Here is a 6,015-nt window from a genome sequence, read left to right on the forward strand (position 1 = left end):
TGGGGCAGGGGGCACAGGATTCAATGAGAAGGAGATTGAGGAATAGATATATTCATCATCAAAATATCATGATATGCAGTGAAAATGAGTTTGCCTGTATTAGATGTTAATTATTATCAAGCCTGTTAATACATTGCATTTGAGACTTGAAAATAATTGCTCACAGCTGTTAAATAAAACTGCAACCAACTTTTTTACAATATCTGAACAACTGCAAATATAGAGCTCTTGTATGACCCAGATTTGAAAAGAAGTAGAACTTCACTGAGTGTATGTTTATAAGTAAGCCAGAAGAAACAAATAGCATACTTTATATAGGTAACCTACAAACAAATGTGGAGATTAAATAAAAATTAAGAGAAATTATTCATAACTATTTCCAGTTTCAACTTTCTCTTTGGAGAACGTAAAAACAGGCCTCTGGAAGACCAACTTAATACATGCAAGAAATGGCATCTGTTACCATATAGATGTGTCTTTACCTCAAAGGACAGACTGATATATATTTATATTTCCTCACTCATTTTCATAATGGTTTTTGAAACATTGACTCCACTGAAATCTGGTAATGGAAGTCCACTGTAAAGGAAGTCTTTTTGGAAAAAGACACTTTATTATGAAAGTTGAATTTAATTGCACAAAAGTTGAGAAGACTAGGCTAGAATAAAAAAATCATGAATACAGAGCAGATACCACTTTACAGAATGTAACCAAAAACATTACAAAGCAACCAAACAGTAACATTAACTATATTCCTGCAAAAGATTAATTTATGACATTTTCCCCAATACTGAGCTCAAAGTAAAAAGGGAAAAAAAAGTCCCCAACAGTTGCTTCTTTAGAGCTCAACACACCGTTTTCAGCAAAATTTCATGTGTACAGTTTGATTCTCTGTTTCAGAGCATGAACTGCTTTTCAGATGAAAAACCTGGGGTGGCAGAGGGTGAGGGTGGGATAGGGGAAAGGACACTCAGGTCAGAAAAATACTTGGGAGTAACAGGCAGTGCATCTCTCTGGTCAAACAACCAAGTGAGAAGGTAGTTATTCTAAAAACTTCTCAAATAAGGAATAACATATTGATTTACTGAGAGTTGAGGAAGTTTAGGAGCGTCTCAGTGAGACTGAAGATAGCAACAGGAATATTCTCTGACTTCCCCCAGAGAAGTCAGAACCGAGCATCAGAGTAACTTGAATGTGGCTCATTTCTGGTGATAGAAATTTATAAGTATCTTGTTACATCCCCATACATGGCAACTGCATACAACCTTGAGTTCCATCATCACTGCTGTTGAGTTTTGTCATTCAGTATTGACATTTTTCTAACCACTATATATAAGGCATCTTTAACAATCTATCTGGACTTGGCTGAGGTTTCCATGAATGGAATCCCATAACTCTTGGCCAGTTCATGGGATTGTTTGTGTCAACTGTCTTTGTTGACAAATCACATTTGTTTCCTACCAGCACTATAGGCACATCATCTGAATCTTTAACTCACTTAATCTTCTCCCTGCAGAGTTAATATCTGCAAATGGCATGCTATTTTTGATGGCAAACACATAAAGGAAGTCTTCACCTGACCTCATGTGTTGGTCCCTCATGGCACTGTACCCCTCTTGTCCATCTGTATCCAGTACATCCAACAGACAGTTTTCACCATCTATAACCACCTATTTTTATTAAGAATCTTCTATGATGAGATTGTACTCATCTAAAAAGTGGTTCTGGATTTTGTCAGTGCACTTCTCCCAACACCACCTGCTCCAACCACCACCAGTTTTTACTCAATTATTTCACACCAGCAAGAATCTCAAGCTCCACTACCTCCACTTTGGGCAGGTTCAGGACTAGACCAGGAAAAATGCTGAAGACCCCAGAACCACCATGAACAGGCCCCACTGGGGAGTGGGTCAGTACTATGCTCTTTTGGCCACTGTAACTTTGTAATATGCTTTAAAGTCAGGAATCATGTGTTCTCCAACTTTCTTCTTTTTTCAAGGTATTTTTGGCTATTCAAGGCCCCCCTACCCTTCCAATTCTATCTGATTATTGGCTTTTCCATTTCTGCCAAGTTGACTGTTGGAATTCTGATTGGTATTACATTGAATCTGTAGATCAATTTACATAGAATTGACAATTTAATGACATCTAGCTTTCCAATCCATGAACATAGAGTGTCCTTTCAGTTTTTAGCTCTTTGATTTCTTCTAGCAATATTCTGTACTTTTCTAAATGCAGAAACATTACCACTTTAAGTTAATTGCTAGCTATTTAATACTAGCTATTTAATTCTTTCATTACCACTTTAAGTTAATTGTTAGCTATTTAATACTAGCTATTTAATGCTTGCTAGTATCAATGGATTTTTTTCCTGATTTCCTCCTCAGATAGCTCATTATGATTATATAGAAACATCATGGATTTTTGTGTGTTGATCTGGCATCCTGTCATTTTGCTGACAGTAGTTTTGTTGTAGGCTTTCCAGGATTTTCTAAATATAGGGTCATTTTGTCTACAAAAAGTTAGTGTTTTATTTCTTTCTTTCCAAGTTGCCTGACTTTTCTTTTTCTTGCCAAATTGCTCTAGCTAGAATCTGTAGCACATATTTGAATAACAGTGGTGATGGTGGACATCATTGCCTTGTTCCCCATCTTAGATAGAAAGCTGTCAGTTTTTCCCCATTGATTTTGATGTTAGCAGTGGGTTGTTCATACAAGTACTTTATCATGCTGAGGAACTTTATTCCTACCTTTTCAATGGTTTTTGTCAAGAAAGGAAGCTGGAACTTTTCAAATGCCTTTTCTGCATCAACCAGGAGGTCATGTTATTTTTCTACTTCAATTTGTAAGTGTGGTGTATTGTATTAATTTATTTTCTTAGGTTGAACCACTCCTTCATACATAGGGTAAAACCCACTCGATTGTGGTGTGTAATTTTTTAATGCACAGTTGCTTTGATTTGCAAGTATTTGGTTGAATATTTTTGTAGCTATATTCTTTAGAGACATTGTTCTGCAATTTTCTTTTGTTTGTACAATATCAGGCTCTTTGGTAATAGGGTGATGTTGACTTCATATACTGAGTTAGGTAATGTTCTCTCTTCAACTATTCAGAAGAATTTGGTGGGATTGGTACTAATTCTTCTTGTAATGGTTGGTAGAATTTATCAATGAAGCTATCTGGTTCTGGGATTTTCTTCATTGGGGTTTTTTGAGGCCTGTTTCAATTTATTATTTGTGATTGGTTTGTAGAGGTCTTCTAGTTCTTCTTGAATCATGCAAGTTGTTCTTGTGACTCCAGGAAATCATTCATTTCATCCTCACTGTATAATCATAAGGCTTTTGAAATGCCAAAGCCTTCAGGTGATTTTATTTTTATCCTACATATGTCCCCACCAGTATGATGCCTCTTCTCCACTCTTTCAGTATCACTGCTTTTCCTTAAAAAATAGATTCCATTTTGATGTTTCATATAAATCTATGCAGCTATACATGTACACTTATTTAAGTGTATATATGTATATACATATTTGATTATATAAGCTTTTCATATTTTATTTCTTATTTGGATTTATGCTGTGAATCTCTTTTTTAGGTCTTTTTCTTTGCCTCTGTTGACTCAGTGGTAATGGCTAAGAGAATGAAAAGAAAACAATGTTATTTGTGATATGCATAGAGTCCTTGTGCTGGACTGAAAGGAAGCATGACCCCTAGATAAGCCATGTTTTGATCAAAATCCCATTTCATAAAGGTGGATTAGTCCATATTCAATACTGTATGTTTGAAACTGTGATCAGATCATCTCCCTGGATAATGTGATTTAGTCAATAGTGGCTGTTAAACTGGATTAGGTGATGACATGTCTCCACCCATTTGGATGGGTCTTGATCGGTTTATTGGAGTCCTATAAAAGAGGAAACATTTTGGAGAATGAGAGATTCAGAGAGAGCAGAGAATGCTGCAGCACCACAAAGCAGAGAGTCCACGAACCAGAAACCTTTGGTAGTAAAGAAGGAAAATGCCTCCTGGGGAGCTTCATGAAACCAGAAGCCAGGAGAGAAGAAGCTAGCAAATGATGCTGTATTCACCACGTGCCTCTCCAGATGAGAAAGAAGCTCTGACTGTGCTCACCATGTGCCCTTCCACTTAAGAGAAACCCTGAACTTAATCAGCCTTCTCGAAAAGGTATATTTCTTTGATACCTTAGATTGAACATTTCTTTAGACTTTTTTAATTGGGACATTTTCTTGGCCTTAGAACAGAAACTAGCATCTGATTAATTCCCTTTTTAAAAGTCACTCTGTTCAGGTATGTTGCATTATGGCAACTAGGAAACTAGATCAGTCCTAAGTAACTCTCTTATTTTGGTCAACATTACAACTGTTCAATAAACACGGATTTACAAGGTTTGGAAGTTGCCATCAGTTTTACATGCTTTCTTCATCCTTTTTCATACCTAAACTGGGTCAGCTCCCAAACTTGAAGCATCCATACTCTGATCGGGACATTTACTGTGAAAACACATGTGATAAGGGGCAGATACTTTTTAAATCTCTAGGCTTTCTAGGTAATACATTTCCTCATGGAACATTTTCATAGCCACTCACTTCATGGCCACCCCTTGCTCCAATTTGGCATTTCCTCCTGAGACATACAAGTTGTGGAATCCAATGGTGCTGAAAATATTTTCAGAAGTGATGGACCTGAGCTAAGCAAAGTTTTGTTAGGAAAATCTGGTTGATTTATTTTTCAGATCAAGTTTTTATTGTTTCATAAATAAAAACTGTGAGAAATATGTAAAAATACCCCTGATGATCATGGATTTGTCTACTTCCACTTGTATCTTTATTTTAGATCCTTTGAAGTAATTAATTTGTATTGTTCTGTTTCTCATTTTGTAGTTTCCATCTTATCTTTCATAGTGATGAAAATGTAAAACTCTCTGTTCTCTGACATTGATATATGAGTAGCAGTTTACATTGGATTGTGTAGTTGGAGCCTATTATCCGTAGGTCTATCCTTGTGCTTTCATGCTCACTGAGTTTGTTTAATTAGTGAGTGTGCTGATTTGTAAGGATGTATGTCCGCTAGAAAAGCCATGGTTTAATCTAAATCCCATTTCATGAGGGCATAATAATCCCTATTCAATACTGTATGTTTGAAACTGTAATCAGATTATCTCCCTGGAGATGTGATTTAATCAAGTGTGGATGTTAAGCTGGATTAGGTGGTGACATGTCTCCACCCATTTGGGTGGGTCTTGATAAGTTTCTGGAGTCCTATAAAAGAGGAAACATTTTAGAGAAAGAAAGAGATTCAGAGAGTGCAGAGCAGAATGACAGAACCATGAGAAGCAGAGTCCACCAACCAGCGACCTTGGAGATGAAGAAGATAAATATCTCCCAGGGAGCTTTGGGAAAGAGAAAGCCAGGAGAAGAAGCTAGCAGATGATGTCATGATTACCAAGTGTCTTCTCACTTGAGAGAGAAACCCTGAACTTCATCGGCCTTCCTGAACCAAGGTATCTTTCCCTGGATGGATACCTTTGATTGGACATTTCTATAGACTTGCTTTAATTGGGACATTTTCTGGGTCTTAGAACTGTAAACTAGCAACTTATTAAATTCACGCTTTTAAAAGCCATTCCATTTCTGGTATATTGCATTCCAGCAGCTAGCAAACTAGGACAGTGAGTTTCATATTTTATTGTGAACATTGACTCTTCGGTTTACTTTCCATCAGCTTATATTGTACTACTAAAATGTATCCTATGATTTTTATGCTTTCTTACATAATTAGACCACTTTTTAATAATTTTTTTTCTTTCTACCTCTTGCTGATAATTATACATTCTGTTTTCTATTTTTTCATAGATTCCCTTAATATTTATTATACCTGTTTGACTTACGTGCACTTTAATTAATGTTACTTTTTGGGGATAGAATAATGCAAAGAACGAAGAATAGTTTTACTCTGGTTTCCTCTGAATGTGTCAAGTATAGAACAAATCATTGATA

At 36.2% G+C, this 6,015-nt stretch overlaps 1 pseudogene; it reads right to left on the reverse strand.

Moving 5' to 3' along the window:
* Positions 1–1,279: 1,279 nt before the first annotated feature.
* Positions 1,280–6,015, reverse strand: part of LOC143645599 (GTPase NRas pseudogene) — a 15,264-nt pseudogene continuing 10,528 nt past the window's right edge.

This window comes from Tamandua tetradactyla, chromosome 9, assembly GCF_023851605.1.
Source record: "Tamandua tetradactyla isolate mTamTet1 chromosome 9, mTamTet1.pri, whole genome shotgun sequence".
Lineage (NCBI taxonomy): Eukaryota > Metazoa > Chordata > Mammalia > Pilosa > Myrmecophagidae > Tamandua > Tamandua tetradactyla.